The sequence below is a fragment of the Chiloscyllium punctatum genome, chromosome 32 (assembly GCF_047496795.1).
Source record: "Chiloscyllium punctatum isolate Juve2018m chromosome 32, sChiPun1.3, whole genome shotgun sequence".
NCBI classification, from domain to species: Eukaryota; Metazoa; Chordata; class Chondrichthyes; order Orectolobiformes; family Hemiscylliidae; genus Chiloscyllium; species Chiloscyllium punctatum.
Window position 1 is genome coordinate 6914188 of NC_092770.1, and position 18911 is coordinate 6933098.

An 18911-nucleotide genomic window follows, 5' to 3' on the forward strand; every position below is an offset into this window, starting at 1 on the left:
AATAATCATGTCTAAGCAGTCATAGTAACTTGTACTAATTGCTATGATGCAATTAACCAACTCTAGTTATATAGTGGATTTTTGTTAAGACTCAACAATAGTCAATCCTCTACCACCAATAAATTAGATACATCCTTTGTTGTCACTCAAATGGTTGTTAATTGCTACAAACTATTTGGAGACGCTTGTATACGTCAAGATCATTTATTTATGAGTAAAAGGGAGAGTCAATCTTAAACATTCTAATACTGAACTCTGGCAAAAGCTCACAAGCTCTCATCTCTTGTATACGTAACAGTACACATTCAATTTCTAATTTAATCAATTGATTATTGCATCTTAACCAAAGTTAATTCATTTCCCACAATACATACACCAAGTGTTGTTTATGTCCATCCAAGATCTCCAGTTATCCTGCTGAATGTGCAGTCTAGGCTGTATTCCTTTTTCCAACATTCACTTTCTGTCCCGGCACAATACCACGTACTTACATTTATTTTACTACAAACACACAACCTTATAAAATCATGAGGGGCATGGATAGGGTAAAGAGACAAGGTCTTTTCCCTGGGGTGGGGGAGTCTCAAACTACAGGGTGAGAGGGAAAAATGTAAAAGGGACTTAAAGGGCAACTTTTTCACACAGAGGGTGGTACATGTATGGAATGAGTTGCCAGAGGAAGTAGTGGAGGCAGGTACAATTCCAACATTTAATAGCCATCTGGGAAGGGTGTAGAGAGATATGGGCCAAGTGCTGGCAAATGGATTAGGATAGTTTAGGATATCTGGTCAGCATGGATGAGTTGGATCAAAGGGTCTGTTTCCATGCTGTACATTTCTATGACTTTATGACTTCTAAGTGAATGCATATTTAACCCTTTAAGCTTTAACGCTTTGACTCAGATAGTAGGTGTGGTGACAGCAAGATATTTCAACTAGTCAGAAACTAATACCACAGGCTGCAACAGTGCACTGTGTGGAGGCGTAGGCATGGCTGACAATAACTTCAGATTTCCACAATAAAATAATTGCACACAGATGGCAGAAGTTGCTGTCAGTTTCACATTTAATTTCCCCATCATTCTAACAGCAATTCTCAGGTCTTATCTTTTCTACGAGAAATTGTGTCTCAAATAAAATAAATGTGCCTGCATGCACATTGAATTGCTTTGATTATTGGTGAGTTGGGTGCATTTAAATGTCAGATTCACGTTTCATATTTTTTCATGTTCACTTCTTTGCGGGCAAGCCACTTTGACAAATTAGATGTACAATATAAGTGATGGTGACAGTGTAATCTAGGCCCATGGGTCAAAATTTAAAGGGGTGAATCTCACGTAATTTTGACCATGTCCAAGCTGCTGTGTGTTTCTTGAAAGGCTAGCTGTATCTTATCAAAGTCACCTCATTAGTTACGTGCCAACCCCTAAAGAGATCTCTCATGTCTGATTTCTGCCTCCAGTTTGCCATTCACCATTCCTGGAATAATTTGTCACTTCTGGGATATCCTGGAATTCAGCAGCATCCCCTGTGCTGGTACTATTTTTAAGTCTGTTGTGGACCAAGACAAGAACTGGAGGTTTACATTGCTGGATGTGGCAGAGGAAATTGGGGTCCTGCATTGTGAAGAGTGTCCTATTGGATGGGGTGGTCCATGGGATTTCCTCTTTCCCCAGGACTTGGAGACAGTGACACCAGATTATGCCAATCTGGTCTGATGATGGCACATGGGCTATACCAGTCTCAACCATCTGGAGGAATGTCCAGCGCTGTAGAAAGGATGTAAATGTCCTTCTTCACTCCACCAGCATAAGTGCCACATCTTCTCTCTGATACCTCACACTCACTTAATCTCTGCTCTACTACTCTCTCAATTGCTTGCAGCATCTGGCTCTCACTTGCTCTTATCCATCCTAACCTTGTATGTCCTTTGCACTGCCTACTCATTCACTCTGTACACTTCCCCATCTGCACCAACAGTGATAGCTGTGGTGCCCATTTTCATCTTCAGAATACCTGCCTTTCAGAAGGAAAACAGCCCACAGTAAGGCAGAAACAGTCAAAATGGTCAGTCATGGGCTGCCCAACATTCATTTCCTCACCCCTTATCATGACTCTGACTAATCAGAACATGGCCTGGCCCAGTTATTGGCTTTGAATCTATGTGAAATGGCAAGACAAGTCAATAGTAATATGAGCCTGGTATCTTTGGTTGATTGGCAAAGCACAAAAAGGCAGAATGATGCAAGACAGAGGGCATCCAGGTAGGATCAGAGTGAGTGTACGCAATGACAAGGAGCAAAGAGACCAGAGATGCAGCCAGGTCCAGTCTATGAGCTGGGTACAGATCACTGCGCACTCAGTGTCCTTGCTGCAGCATTACATTAATGGTTGCTGATGCAATACAAAATGTGCCATGGAAATGCAGGAGCATACTGTAAGTGGATCGGAGATGTGCTATGGTAGGTGTTAGGAGCTGGGACATTTCAGATGCTTATGTCATGGATGCCAGATCTATCTGCCTGGTGCCTATCAAACATGTCCTGAGATGTTAGTGCCTGACTTCCAACATGGAGGTCGCTTGAAACAATCATTGATCTGACTGTTGAGCTCTCGCCCTGGTTTCCTTTTCATGTTTTCCCGACACCTAGCTTATTCGGTGGGTTTAGTAAGATGGATGTCTGAATATCAGCGAAGTGAGGCAATGACAAGGTGTTGAACATGTGGCATCTTGCCGCTGCCTAGTGGGAATCTCACCATGTCACCTGCAAAAAACAGAGAAGATGGAGTGAGACGATCTAGTTATTGAGATGAGCCTCAATGAACTTGTCACTCAATTCTGACACATATCTCATCACAGCCACATTCTTCAGAGTCTTATAAGATTCTGCCCAAAATGTTATATTCTCGTAGGGCTTGAGGTTTCCTATAAAATATCAGACAAAACCCCAGAATGAGACAAGCTGGACTGGCTTGAACTTCAATTTCTTGCTTTAACTGTAAATGATTGTAAAAGTGGAAATGCATAATTTTCCAGAGCCACCCATAGTTTTGGTTTAAGTACCAAAAAAAGGAATATGGAGAGAATAAAGGTTCATTGTCAAGTTGATTCAACGGAATTGGGAATAATTAAGAAGCATTTCCTACCACATTTATTTTTCACCCTGTGGGTGGATGGTGAGAATTCTGAAGTAATTTCATAGGAGTGAAATTGTGTAGTCGTGAATTTAATAGAGGATCATCAATCATCTTTTATGCTAATTTTGGCTTTGATTTAAAAACTGTAACTGAAGTGTCAAATAGGGTCAGGAATTGTAATGTTACAACTGGAAACATTCCATTTTCCCATCTACTTGCCTCTGGCAATCTCTACATATGTGTGAACAGTCTGTTGAGTTATTTCTGGCATCTTGCAGTGAGGTGCTGCTTACAAATGCTTAGCTCTATATTTATCCTTTGCCCAGAAATGGTCTGACTGCTGGCTACATCCTGCAGTTAGTGTTCTGCTTAATCTTATTAACCAGCATGATCTCTTCACAGAAAGAAAGAAAACCGGTTTTAAGACTACTTAAAAAGTTCTGAAGCACAGGAAAGATCTGAATTTTTTTTTATATAAATGCTCCTTGAATGCTTTTTGTACTGAACATTCTCACATCACACATGAAATCCCCAGTGGCCCGGTAACTTATTCCTAACCCTTTTGCCCAAAGTACTGTGTACCAAGCTTCCAGAAAATATACGTGATAACAGAATCACCCTTTCACTTCATTTCGTGAGGGCTTTGTTATAAATTGCCTGACCTGCTGCGCTTTTCCAGCAACACATTTTCAGCTTTGTTATTAATTGTTTTATCATGACAAAAACCACAAAAGCGAATAAGCTAGAAGGGAACGCTGCACGCTCAGTGCCTCAGCACATACCAGCCTGATCTGGGAATGTCACAACCTCGGGTTCGTCAGTGATCACTGCAAGGTAGACATTCGAAAATTAATCCACATGTCAACAGTGCTGATTTTCTTGATTTATTTTTTCATGCCTGCATTTGTTTTCTCTGCTTTCCCCTGTAACATTCGTGATGCATTCTATTGAAAGAGAATCTATGATAAGGGTCAGCAGATGCAGCAATTTGTGAGCTATCTATTCTCATTACTGATGCCTCCAGCTGCAACCACAGGATTACAATACAGAATGTCAGTTTCATTCTCTATAACACCAACAAAAACAATTTATTTTTACATAGTGCCTTTAATGGAATAAAACCTAAAGGCACTTCATCAGACCATTCTAAAACAAAATATGACACCAAGCCACATTAGTCGCACTAGCTGATATGAGCAGAAATTCATTTAGAGAGGTAGATGTTAAGAAGTACCTTAGAAGGGGAAAATGAGTTTGGCAGGCAGAGAGGTAATGGGGGGAGTTCCAGATATTTGATAGTTGAGTTTCTGTAACTGAAGGAACATTGTGCCAGAATTGGATGTGTTGATATCTTGTAAGATAGTGAGGCTTGAGGTTATTACAGAGATAGAGAAGACTAAAGCCATAAACGGAATTCAAAACCAGAGTGAGAAGTTTAAAACTGAGATGTTGTTTGATTGCAGGGTCAGTTAAGTGAGGGAGTAGATGGCTGATAGGTGAATTGGTCTAAATACAAGTGGACAGGAGATATTTGGATGACCTCAGGTTTACAGAGGGTAGAGTGTGACAGATGAGCCAGAATTTAAAAATAACTAATCAACATTTCTACCTGCACACAAATATAATATGCTACCATGTGGAAAGAGTGAAGCAGCAACCATTTTGACATCAAATTACAGGCTTCCTTGCAAATCAATGACTATCACAGAAAGACAGCTGTATGCTTAGCAGAGGGAAGGGACTGCTTGATTTTGGAAACTACGACAGCGAATACAGGACAGAGATGGTTGAAGTGACTCTAAGAAAGCCTCCAATGGGGTATCTTTCAGAATCAGTTCAGTGTGTAAAACTTCAGAGGGAGAAATGAAGAACCATACTCAATTTTTACAGCAAAAGCTGCTGCATCTGGTAAGTAAATGACCTAAAGCTTCTTTGAAAGTAAAGATGTGAGGCAGTAGAGTTGGTAAAGGGATAGCTGGCTAAGAAAAATAAGGAGGTTGAGTTAGCAAGGGAATAGAATGAGGTTAAGCGATAGAGTGGTCGGTGGATAGAATGGCATGCAAGTGAGATATGGAGATTGGTAGTTGGGCAGTTGATATGTGTTGGAGGAAGTTTGGGGGTGTCAAGTGGTGTCTGGGGGTCAGTTCAGGTCAGGGGAGTCATTGGGTTGGGATGTTGGGATTGTTGAATGCAGGGGACTAGCCAGGTAAGAGTGGGTGGACTGGGGAGCCAAGGGTTCAGTTGTGAAGTTAGGGGGTAATCTGTGGGTCAAGAGGTTAGTCAGTGAGTCAGTGGTGTCACATTTTCTCTCACAGTCAATATATCAGTATATCTTTAAGAGATATTCTCATGATATCATCACTACGAAAGCATGTGTGACCTGAGGATATAAAGGTCTTCTATTCCATTTTATCTGGGATTACTTGAAGCACAACACAATGTGGAAAGCATGCTGCCTTGCTACAATCTATTAACTTAATATTAGCTTAAACAATTATGTATCTGAGAAGTGTAATGTTTTTAAAAATAGTTAGTAATAATAAACATATGCTGGATTCTTCAATAGCATGATATTCAAGCCTAATTTCTAATGTAACAAGAGATTACATAAGTATCAGGTAAAATGTGCTGCTGGAGGCAACATCATATCATGGTTAGCAGCAATGGTTGGCTTTAAAAAAGACTGCAAGATCTTGAGGACAGATATTTGGAAAACTAATTGAAGATGAATTAGACAACAGCTTTAGACATATAATTCAAACAATGGGCAGCATCTGTGAGTACAGAGACTGTAACTAGGGCATTAACCAGAAAGAAAACAGAGTTTTTAAAAAAACATTACGATGTTATTTCAAGATAAACAAGTGCCTCACTTAAAAGTAAAAGACTGAAGTTAAAAATACAATCATAACTAAAGATTACAGATCTGTACCAAAGCACAATGAATACTCTATCTTTCTCTTTTTGTCTCTTTAAAAGTAAACAGAAGAGACTGATCTGATGATTTTTTTTAAAATGGAAGTTTTAAATGGTCCTTTAAAGCTCTCCGAGAAGAAGATATAGCTTTCAAACACTAAAATGTGTTTTACATTAAGAGACCTTATTTATGTGCAGACTTTGGTTCTGCCATTTTTTTTCCATTGGTATCCAAGTTATAAAAAAAAACCCATGTTGACATCATCAATCTTTTTTCATGTGAACACCACCTACAGGCAGAAACCTGCTACTCGAAATCTTCAATTCTTAAACTCCAACCTGTAATTCTTAAGGAGCAACTTGGGATGGGAAAATTAATCAATAAGAGGAGGAATAAAGAAGATTGAAGTAAAACCAATAAACAAAAAGACTGCACAGGACTCCGCCTCTAAAAACAAATCTGCAAATCCTTCATTATGGATTAAGGAGCATCCAATTTACTGAATTACAACTAATTAAATAATGTACACAGTTCTACTTTGCAAAACAAGCAAAAGCTGATCCTCAGAATTAACATTGAATCTTTCCACAGACAATCAGGAAGGTTCTTGAAGACTAGATCAAGGTTAAAAAAAAGTAATGTCAGGGTTTACAGATTCCCATCATGTCAAACTGGCAACGACCCCAAAAGTCCACTGACCAATTTTTTGGAAGATGCCGCAGTAAAGGATACAAAACTTGTCCATGGAGGAACGATCAGAGAGTCTCATTCAGTTAGTCATGACCTCTACACCAATTAAGGCCATCAATATTATGTTCTGAACAAGAAGCAGGGCATACCATTGACATATTTCTTGAGAATGGACAGGTGAATAAAGACATATAATGACAGGGCAACAATGATTATGTGCTTATGATACAGTCAACACTATTGCTACATTTAGCAAAGTGCACCAAACCAAAAACCTTCTGTAACAAATGTGGCCTGCCACAACTATCCAAAAGCTTTTCTGGATACATGTAAAGTATGTGGTACCAAGGGACTTTGGACAGACATGTGCAGGAATTTTTTTAATCAATAATCAAGTCAGACCCCGGAATAAAATACAGTATTGCAGCTTGAAAAGTGTTAAGAAGATTTTTAAAAATCACAAACACATCAGCCAAGTAAAAGGCAAATTTCAAAAGATGATCACATCTTCCAAATTGTTAATCTCATACATAATGTTGATGATACAAAGCGAATAGAAGCTTTTAAAACTGATATATGTCCTGAAAAGACAAGATGACACACATTATAAAGTAAAAGACCACAAGAGAGTGTGCGATATATTACCACTACATTTACTGATAAATATGTTTTTCAGGACGAGAAGCTCCACTGTTCAACACACAATCAATCACCTATTCTATGCAATGATGGTCATTTTGCCACATGGTGGCTCCTTCTTAAGCAAATCTATCAGCTTGGGAATATCTGCAAGAAGGAGTTTAAAAAGATCAAAGATATTGTTGCAGATCCTAATTACCCTGTGGGGTTAGCATTTGACACTGCAATGCCAATAAGCGAGTACATCTTTATTTTCCAAAACCACTTTGGTGGCAAGAACAGGAAGGCAGATTACTACCTAAATGGAGTCAAGTTAGGTAAAGGGGTAGTACAAAGAGATCTGGGTGTTCTTGTACACCAGTCAATGAAGGCAAGCATGCAGGTACAGCAGGTAGTGAAGAAAGCTAATAGCATGCTGGCCTTCATAACAAGAGGGATTGAGTATAGAAGCAAAGAGGTTGTTGCTTCTGTACAGGGCCCTGGTGACACCGCACCTGGAATATTGTGTGCAGTTCTGGTCTCCAAATTTGAGGAAAGACATTCTGGCTATTGAGGGAGTGCAGCGTAGGTTCATGAGGTCAATTCCTGGAATGGCAGGACTATCCTATGTTGAATGATTGGAACAACTGGGCTTGTATACCCTTGAGTTTAGAAGACTGAGAGGGGATCTGATTGAGACGTATAAGATTATTAAAGGATTGGACACTCTGGAGGCAGGAAACATGTTTCCGCTCATGGGTGAGTCCCAAACCAGAGGACACAGCTTAAAAATAAGGAGTAGGCCATTTAGGACAGAAATGAGGAGAAACTTCTTCACCCAGAGAGTGGTGGGTGTGTGGAATGCTCTGCCCCAGAAGGCAGTGGAGGCCCAGTCTCTGGATTCATTTAAGAAAGAGTTGGATAGAGCTCTCAAGGATAGTGGAATCAAGGGTTATGGAAATAAGGCAGGAACAGGATACTGATTGAGGATGATCAACCATGATCATAATGAATGGTGGTGCAGGCTTGAAGGGCAAAATGGCCTACACCTGCATCTATTGTCTATTGTCTATTGTCTATTGTCTATTAGGAAGGGTAGTTGTTTAGTTGTCCAGAAATTAGTCTAGGATTTTTCGGTCTAACATTTTATTGGTAATTATCAAGGTAAGTACGTCAAAACTGTCCAAAATCTTTTACTCTAATTTGTGGAGGGCTCCAGACAGCAAGGAAATTGGCCATTGGATTTTCAAAGTTCCAAGCAATTCCAATGGAATCAGTGCATTGGGACTTCCAAGACTTCCAGTAGCACATCATCCGGGCTATTAGGAAATATTATTAAAGTTAGTGAAGGTACCTTGATGTAATCCGAATAAAATTTTGTTCTTTACCAGTTAGTATTCTACATGCTTAAAGTAAGAATTGCAATTTCTAATTAGCTAATAGGCAACTAGAAATAGCTTTGGAATTTTACATTAGGCAAAGAAAAGCAAATATGTGGGAAGATCAAAACACTGGAAGTTCCTCTCCATGCCACTCATCATCGTGGCTTAGAAATATATCAGCATTCCTTCAATGATGTTGGATCAAAATCCAGGAATTCCCTCCCTGACACCATTGTGGGTCTATCTATAGCACATGGACTGTAGAGATTCAAGAAGGTACTTCACAACCAACTTCTCAAGAGCAACTAGGCAAATGCTGGCCCAGCTAGCAGCACCACATCCCATGAGTGAATTTAAAGAAGAATGAGAAGTGTCATGGGCTTAGAGGCATAAAAATCTAAATACAGCTCAAGTGTATTTTTGTCATCTACTTCTGAAGAGGTTTGTTTGTGAAGTTCCCCAGGAAAATACATGTTATATTTCTCAACATGCTGACACAGTTGATTTCCTCCAACATACAAGGACAGAAATTTGTTGATGCGATGCACGTCTAGAAGCATTGTTGAGTTATGTAAATTCCCTGGGAAGGTCAGAACCAATACCTGCACAGCCCCAGCTACTTGTTTCATTGCTATCATGAAGAACACCATATGAGTTACCAAGTATTGACTGTGGTGTTACTTTCTCTAATCAATCAATTTATGTTTGTAAATGTAGAAGCCACTCAACCAAATCTTCCCTCCACCATCATTGATTGGAAATCATTTTGGAGAAGTAGAGAACATGCAATTCTTGAGGATTACTAAACTCATAGTGTCTTTTAGTGTGTTGCTATCTTGGAAAAAAATCCTTTACTTCTAAATCTGTTTAGAAGTATATTTATATAAATCAATAAAGTCCATTCCGCCATTGTTCAGACTGACATGAGTGATCAATAAATCTAAATTGAAAAAGTGTCCCATTGAAACATTGTACATAATGCAACTTCAAAAGTGAGAACAAAATTGCAGCTCTAAAACCATGACTTAGGTTCACTACAATCAATCTTCCGATTTAAATGCAAGTTCTTATTGAAAGGTGGACTAATGGTTTGCATGGGTGTAGGGTGAATATTTTGAGGAGGAAGCAATGTTCACACTTTTTATAGAGAAGGGACAGTACCTAAGGAAAATAAACCTGTTACAATATCTGCTGACTAGGCAGGAAGATAATATTCAGCTATTTAGTGTGATTTGGGAAGCAGTTTCATGCACAAGAGGACCTGAGAAATGATGAGAGAATTTGGAGAAAGATGTGGGTTCAGGGTCAGGGCAGGAACTAATTTTGGGGCAAGTTCAGTTTAATAAATAAAGGAAATGGGAGAATGTGGCAAAGGCAGCTGAACAAACGGCCTTGATCTAAGTGCCAACAATTTCCTTTAGTGCTTGCATTTTCTTTAACTGAAGCTAAGCTTGAAGGAATCCAAGACCAAATTGAGTCTGCAGATCTTGTAGGTTTTGTGAGAAAGCAGACTGAAGAAAAATCATAAATCTATATTAGACCCACACATCAAATGAAATGTTACAAACAATATTTAAAACTTTAGCATGATTGCAGTGAGAAAATATCAGGCCTGTACACTGGGTAGAAAACAGGTAGGCAGTCAGTAAAAAAAAACCCACACGTTCTCCTTCCCAGTTAAAATCTGCCCAAACTGGTTGTTCCCAATTTTATGTAGCATTTTTGTCCAGGCAGCTAAACAGCACATCATAGAATTTTAAAATGTGGCCTGAATTGAAAGCTGCTATGTCTTTCATCCAGTGAAAGGTCAGTGTGTAGAACACCAGGAAGTTGCAGAGGGTCAGCAAATGGACAAGGTGCCATATTAACAAAGTTTCAGCTGCTCTTTCCACTAGTAAGAATCTTCTGTACCCCTTCTCTACAATGGTGAAAACTAACTAAAACCAACAATTTCCCAGCAGAGAAAGAATCTCCATTTAAATCCCTTCCTCCCCGCTTTAAGCATTCTTTAATGGCATGGTCAACACATATAAAACAGAGAAACATTGGTAAGGTGATTCCATGATTTAGGTCAGTGTGCTATGTAAAGAGGATAAGAAAGCTAAATCTATTACAATTGAAGAAAGAGATTAAGTAGATAGACACACAGTCTTAACATCATAAATGAAATAGATTGAATGCCTGTAAAGAAGTACTCTTTGAAAAACTATAAAAAGGAAAATGAAAAATAGCATAATCTTTGAATGAATGAAACTGACAATCGCTTAATGCAGTTTGTTGAAACATTCAAAGTAAAATAAATTCAGTTCCTGACTCCAAACACAGCAGATGGATTGTCTGTCTTTAAACTAAAGGAATTACTCATGCAAAGTAAGTAGGGTGTGATGTTTTGAAATTTTTGAATGAACTACAAGAAAAGAAACATGCCTCTGAAATTGATGACTCAGAATGATCTAAAAAAAAAGACTCTTATGGAATGTCTCATGACGCATTTGCTGCATTGCACTAAATCTGAGTAATCCCTTGCTGTACTCAACATAATCTCATATATTCCCTTATCCACTGAAACATGTCCCACTATTTCCCCTTGTATATTCAACCCTTTGGATATTTTCTGAATTCAGTTAACTGCCTTGTACAGCTCATGAAAATATACCCGTAAACTATCTGACAACCACGAGTGAGAGTTCTCTGTACTCCAGCCTAACTCAGTGACTTGTGTTCAAAGAAATAGAAGGCACTTACATCTTTAAAAATGATGGACTCAGTTGTTCCTCATCTCATCAAAGTCATTATTGGTTTGAAATCTCAATTTGTTCCGCATTATCGCAGTACAACTGATGCATCATATTTATAGCTGTTCTTTCTTTCTCCCTAAATTTAAATGCGCCTTTATATTTAGTGCAGGCAAACAGGACTTTGAAGCTGAAGTTTTTATTAGTTGTGGCACTATCTTGTCTTCATGCGTATAATATAAACCATTAATTATATGTATTGGAGAGACTTTTTTTTATGATGCACTGCCAAATTGCCAATTTAGAACTGTAATGGGGGATCCATTCTTCACATTCTTATTATGAATGGTTTATTTTATTTATTTTGAGAGTAAGAAGTAAATGCCAGTTTTTAATCTATGACATTTTTACAAGCATTTTGTGCAAGAAACACAAATCTTTTTACAGCTTCACAATGTAATTTCATGTGTAATTGCTCTATAGCTCTAAACCTCGAACACTTTCCTTCTGCATTAAGGGTAAAGATTGGTTTAGAATACGTTTTGGTTGAACTTCTTGTTCACGGTCAAAAAATATATTGGACAGCAATTAAGTGAGGAATTATCCCAATTGGCATTGGCAAGAAAATTGGGAAGATATGGCAAGAATGATAACAAGAAAATTACTATGTCTGAAAATCAATGGGGAGCAACCTTTAGTGAGGTGAAGTGGGACAACAATCAGTGATGGGGTACCATCATAGTCAGTCAGAGTTCATCCAGTTGCAGTCCAAGAAATCAGCCACAGTCAGTCAGTCACTTGGTCCTACCAGAGTCCAGAGATCCATGTCCTTGCAATCCAAAGGTTGAGACACAGTGTGCCCTGCAGGTCAAGAGCAACCAGTCCAGGAGTGGACTGTCCTACCAAGTCAGTCTAGCAGCCACAGTCAATTTTGTGAGTTTGAATAATAATGGTCAGGCACCTTATAAGGAGGTATTCAATGGTACGCTGTGTCAAGCAGGTAACTCAAGTCTGGGAATGGGGTTCATTGCATTGGGTCACTGAGGAAATTATTTCAGCAAAAGGCAATCCTCAACAGAAGGGTGAGGTCACTTGGACCATTGGAAGGGACTGGGAGCTCCAGAAGTGGTTGGGGGTTCTCACTGATCACCGTCATTCTGACTGGGGGTGAATGTACGGCCATGAAGTGTATGTCCATTCTTCTCTGGGGGACAGGTGGGTCATTAACAATTATTGATGAAAGTAAGAGAAGGTGAAGGTCAGTGGAATTACACAAACAGCACCATAAAAGCGAACATAAGGACTCTGGATCATCATACATCTTGGGCAGAGCATGCAACTCACTCCCAAAAACACAAAGTTGCAATTCTTGGATCAAAACTCAGATGTGCAATGTGGCTTACCTGGACTTTCAGAAGAATTTCCATTAGATACCACTAAAAAGATAGAGAACTGATTGGCAGACAGGAAACAAAGAGTAGGAATATATGGGGATTTTTCTGATTGGCAGGCAGTGGTTAGTGGAGTATCATAGGGATCAGTACTTGGACACAACGTATTTACAAGTTGTATTAATAATTTAGTCAAAGGATCTAAATACAATACCTCCAAGACAACACAAAGCTGTGTGGGATGTTATGTTGTGAGGAGGATGTCAGATTTGGACAAGCCGAGTCCTGCTAACAGTGGAGCAGGCTGTGAAGAAGGTGAATGATATGTTTGTATGCTGATGCATTGACGTCAGACTTTGGAGTCACTGCCACATGTGGATCTCAGAGGTTCACACAGAAGAAAACAAATAAAGAGAACTTAGGCCACCAGACTCAGCCAGCCTGGACGGTATAAGGGCCCAGAGTCAGTGCAGTATCCGGATGAAGTTCAATGCCCAGCAATGCATCTTCTCTCTGCCTCTTCACACTCACAAGACTACCACTCACTCGAACTCTGCCACAGTACACACATCTTGCTAAGGCTCATGGTCCACAATGCTCACTGTTGCAAGCACAATGTCCACTCATTAGCTCTTACCCAAGCTCAGCTCCTAAACTACTCACCCTTCCTCCTGTCTCCTTCCTATTCACTCACTGAGGACACTTCACCATCTCTCCTGCTCCTGTAACACCACTAACTGCTCCTCCATCCACTTCCATCAGACTCAATTACTTCCTTTGTCTCATGGCAAAAACATTGGCCACCTCCTGGACTAATGGATCCAGAGCACCTCAGCTAAGCTATGTGTCATCCCCAGACTGGCTTGTACTTGACCTGCAGGATTGTGCCTAATCCCCAGACTCTGAAAGGACTAAGTGCTTGACTGACCATGACTAACCATGGACTGGAATCAGACGAACCACTTGACTAACGGTGGTAGCACCCCAATGTAGTCAGAGATCCCACTTGGAACTGATACCCTTTGAGTTACACACATTTATTTGAAGTATATGCTGTGAAACCTACTAGCACATGCTGTAAGTGTAATATTGATACAGCATGGTATTGTACAGCGACATGTCCAGCCCTGAGAACGTTCAGTGCTCCAAAGTCTGATAAGCTGTCTGCCTCCCCCTCAGCACTAAGAGGGTGGTAGATCCCAAGTAAGTCCAAAGTAAGTCAATGCTAAGGAACGCAACTAAGAGTCATAATCTACATTCCGTGCAGACATATGAGGTGCGTGTTTGTCCTAGTATGGTGACCTAGCAGAGCGTGCAAGGCATAGCTGAGGGGAAAATTACTTTTAAAATACTAAAAAATGGTTATACTGGAATTCTATTTTGACACATACAAGGCAACTCAGACCAGTCTGTGTCAGGCCATAACCACCCACAGGACGAGCAATTCCACTCCAGAACATCCCAGATGGCCTCCTATTTCAAGGACCACAATTTCCCCTCCCACATGATCAATGGCCTCCAGCGCACCTCCTCCACTTCCTGCACCTCCGCCCATGAACCCAACCCCTCCAATTGCAACAAGAACAGAAACCCCTGGTTCTCATTTTCCACTCCACTAATCTCTAGATACAGCACATTATACTCCACCATTTCTGCCACCTACAATCAGACCCCACCACCGGAATACATTTCCCTCCCATCTCTACAAGTGTTCTGCAGAGACCATTCCCTCTGTGACTCCCTCATTAGGTTCAGACCCCCACCAACTCATCATTCACATCCGGCACTTTCTCTTGTCACCACATCTACGCCCACATCTACCCCCTCTCACCTCCATCCAAGGCCCCAGTGGATCTTTTCACATCTGGCAGATCTGGCACACCTTTTCACATCCTGCACATCCACCCAGTCACCTACAGTGTCCACTGCTCTCGATGTGGTCTCCTCTTTGGGGAGACAGGACGCGGAAAGTTTCAGGGAACATCACTGGGACGCACGCACCAAATAACCTCACCGCCCTGTGTTGACCACTTCGAGTCCCCCTTCCACTCCACCAGGGTCATGCAAGTCCTGGGCCTCCTCCACTGGCAACTGGACAACTGGAGGAAGAACACCTCAACTTCCACCTTGCAACCCTTCGACCACGTGGCATCAACATTGACTTCACTAGTTTCCTAATCTTCCATCCTCCCCACCTCATCCCAGATTCAACCCTCCAACTCGGCATCACCTGTTGACCTGTCCTACCTATCCATCTTTCTTCCCACATTTTCACTCCATCCTCCCCTTTGATCTATCACTATCACGCCCTCATCTGCATCTACCTTATCACCCACCCCATCCCCATCCTTCTATTTATCTCTCAATCCCCTTTCCTGCCCCCAATTCTTGATGAAGGGCTTATGCCTGAATTGTCAACTCTTCTGTTTCTCGGATACTGCCTGACATGCTGTGTTTTTCCAGCACCACATTTTTCCACTCTGATCTCCAGCCATCTGCAACCCTCACTTTCTCCCAGTTTTACTGGTTATTTTCTGCACATGTCTCTGCTCCAAAGTGAAGTCCTGAAGGTGGTCCAAGTGCAGGCCTGATAATAGTGGTTTGCTGATGCTGACTGGCTTGGAAGGAGGGTGGAGGAAGACAGTGAACATGGGGCATTCGGGGAAGTTGTGATGAAGGCCCAGATAATTTGGGAATCGGAACCATCTAGTTTCTCTGGAAAAAAGAGGGGAGTTTGAAGCTGCTAAGAAATGAGGTGAGTTGTGCTAATAATGTGATGCAAATGCATGAAAAGTAGGTAGCCACCTCTCATTAGTGAGATTCTGAACTCACTGCTTAAATCTTAAGGGAAAATTTGGAAAAAGATTCTCGACCTCGAGAGTCGGATTTTTTTTTGGTTTGACGATACGTTCCACAATTCTTAGTTAAAGCTGATACCTTAATTATTTGGGGTACTCATTTCCAATCAGTTGACATTGTCACATTGCATACAAAATGAACTCACTGTTGAGCTAGCATGTCTTGAGATTTAACACAGTTTGGCCCCTTGTTGAAACATTGCACCACAATTCAGGTCGATTCACATTCTTGGCTGATGTCTTAACCTCATCCAACTGTAAACCGAAATTTAAATCCCTCTTCCATCACCTATACTCCTTCATTACATTTCTGAAATATTGCCAAGTCCATCCCTTCATTGAGCTGTTGTTTCTGAAACCCTTGTCTGTGACACTTACATCTCAAGACATAAGTTTTTCAAATTTATCCCCACCTTTTTCTCAAGTACATACTCTACTCCATCCATAATGTTGTAAATTACATTCTATTCCATGTATACTTTTAAATATTTTTGGCTCCTTAAATAACTCCATAGAAGCCAATATCCATCACCAAGTCACCCTTTATTTACACATGGGCAGTCTTTGACACTGATCCAGTTCTCTCAGAGCCAGCTCTCAGAGTGAACAGAACCTCTGACACTGCTGTTTATATTTGTCAGCCAAGTCTCCATGACTGGACGACAGTCTCAATCAGGAAACTTATATTCTCTGAGGTCCATCTGGCTGACCATGTGTAGTGGGGTCACTTGTAGTGTGACTTGAACCCAAGGTCTCAGTTGAGGCCTTCGCAGCCTGCAACACATTTTCACTGAGGACGAGCACCTTACCAAGACTTTCCCCACACCTTTACTTGTCAACTTTAAACAACCACAAAACCTCAATCAGATCATTGTTCACAGCAAACTGTCTGGCTTTCAGGACAACACCATACAACCCTGTCATGGCGAATGCTGCCAGACATGTCAGAGTGTCGACACAGATACCACCATTATACGTGGGGACATCACCCACCATGTATGTGACAGGTACTCACGTGACTCAGCCAGCGTTGTCTATCTCACATACTGCAGGCAAGGATGCCCTGAGGTATGGTACATTGGCAAGACTTAGAGGCTACAGCAACAGATGAATGGGCACTGCACAACAATCAACAGACAGGAGTGTTCCCTTCCAGTTGGAGAACACTTCAGCAGTCCGGGACATTCAACCTCGGACCTTTGAGTGACCATCCTCCAAGGCTGACTTCGGGACAGGCAACAATGCAAAGTGGCCGAGCAGAGTCTGATAGCCAAGTTTGGCACCCATGGGATCTTGGGTTCATGTCACACTACAAGTGACCCCACTACACTGCACTACACACACACACACAAACACACACGCACAGATATAAGTTTGTTGGGTGAATTTGTACTTGCAGAATTACATTTTATTTTGTTCAAAAACAGCATGAATCCATGCAAGATTTGGTAAATGCCTTTCTTAGAAATAGAATCAGTCTGAACATTGGGGCACAGACAGCCTCACACAGGGCACCTCACACCTTCAATGCATTATCTGGGCCAACATGGCACCTATTGTTAAAATTCACTTGAGAATGTAACTTCTAAAAAAAGTTCTGGAACTTACATATGAAAGAACTGAACCCAACATGGTCATTCTAATCGATGAGAGACTTAACAAACAATCCAGGTCATTTTTAATATATAATTTCAGTTGCAAGACACTGTAAACCTTTGTGATAAATTCTGTGTTTTACGATCTTATACTTCACAACCACCTGATGAAGGAGCAGCGCTCTGAAAGCTAGTGCTTCTAAATAAATGTGTTGGACTATAACCTGGTGTGTGTGATTTTTAACTTTGGACAGGAAGACTCAGCCATTATTTGACATCTCATCCGATTTCTTGGGAGAATCCTGCATATCTCCTGAAAGTTCTTAGTTCCCAAGAATCATTTTGCTGCATCTTCATTAGCATCAACCTGCATCCAAACTCCCAACAAAAAGGACTTCTATAAGGACAGGCAACTCCAGGATTCCTCACTAGACATTGGAATTGCAAAAATTAATCCTTGCTTTTGTATGCTTAAATACACTATCCTTTTTTAATCCTAAATTTAGATTTTTATGATTCATTTAAAAATTGGATTTTAGAAACAGAGGATTTTTGTTGGGGGGGGGCATATTACAGCTTATTTGAAAGGGAAAATAAATAAAGTTAGAAAAAATTTAAAACAGTGTCTCTGACAAAGCAACACTCCTTCAGTCCTGCACTGAGGTGTAAAATTAGTTTAGCATTTCAATCTTATTGGCACAGTTTTAATTCCTGTTATCTCAGATCTCTTTGCATTCCATAAAAGAAGTGATTTTTATTTTTTTCTAACTTTATTTATTTTTCCTTTGTTGCCTGTTCTTATAGAATTCCTTTTTGTTATGAGTTTGGATGTAGGTTGATGCTAATGAAGATGCAGCAAAATGATTCTTGGGGATTAAGAACTTTCAGGAAATATACAGGATTCTTCCAAGAAATCAGAGTTTGAAAATGGTGGTGACTAGAAGCAGGGTTTAGCAGAGTTTAGAGCTGATTGTTGCCTGTTCCAAAGTTAAAACACAAAGAGAAAAACCTGTTTTAAAAAGTAAAACTTGGAAATCAACATACTGGGTCAGTGGGAAGCTCCATTTTGAACTATGTGTCAGACTAATATTTGTCATGCACACATTTTGCTGCTTTTTCCTTCTAGAAGGCTGTGCAGTTTAAACTGTTCAAGATGAGAAGTTTCAGTTATTTGACAGAGTGTCTAGATGGACCAATGCAACCCAATAAAATGGTTTTAAACTTTCTGAGCTATATTATTTAGCTTTTTAGAAGATAACTGTACAGCTGTTAAATACCATTTCATAAGCAATGGTTTTCAAGATTTTGTCAAATCAAAACCAGCTAGGGAGAAACTGTATATATTGTTCCTTTATATGGATTCCACTGCAATATCCGCATGACGAGAGGTGTGAATTACTGGAATTTTTAATAAGCAGCCATCTTGCCCACTTTGTGTTATAAAGGAGTAATTTCACATCGAACAAGAGTCCCAAAAACAAAATAAACAAGACAGTATACTTCTAAAAGAGTGATCTCTCTCCAAGCATTGTGAGCATGTGCTGAGTTGTCTGATCTCAGTGAGGATATTAGAACTACAAATATTTCC

General features: G+C 40.3%; 1 long non-coding RNA gene across 1 annotated transcript in view; it reads right to left on the reverse strand.

Moving 5' to 3' along the window:
- Positions 1–1047: 1047 nt before the first annotated feature.
- Positions 1048–18911, reverse strand: part of LOC140457855 (uncharacterized) — a 29392-nt gene continuing 11528 nt past the window's right edge. Inside the window, exon 2 of the long non-coding RNA XR_011953375.1 lies at positions 1048–2764. This is a non-coding gene — a long non-coding RNA (uncharacterized lncRNA). The remainder of the gene's footprint in view (positions 2765–18911) is intronic.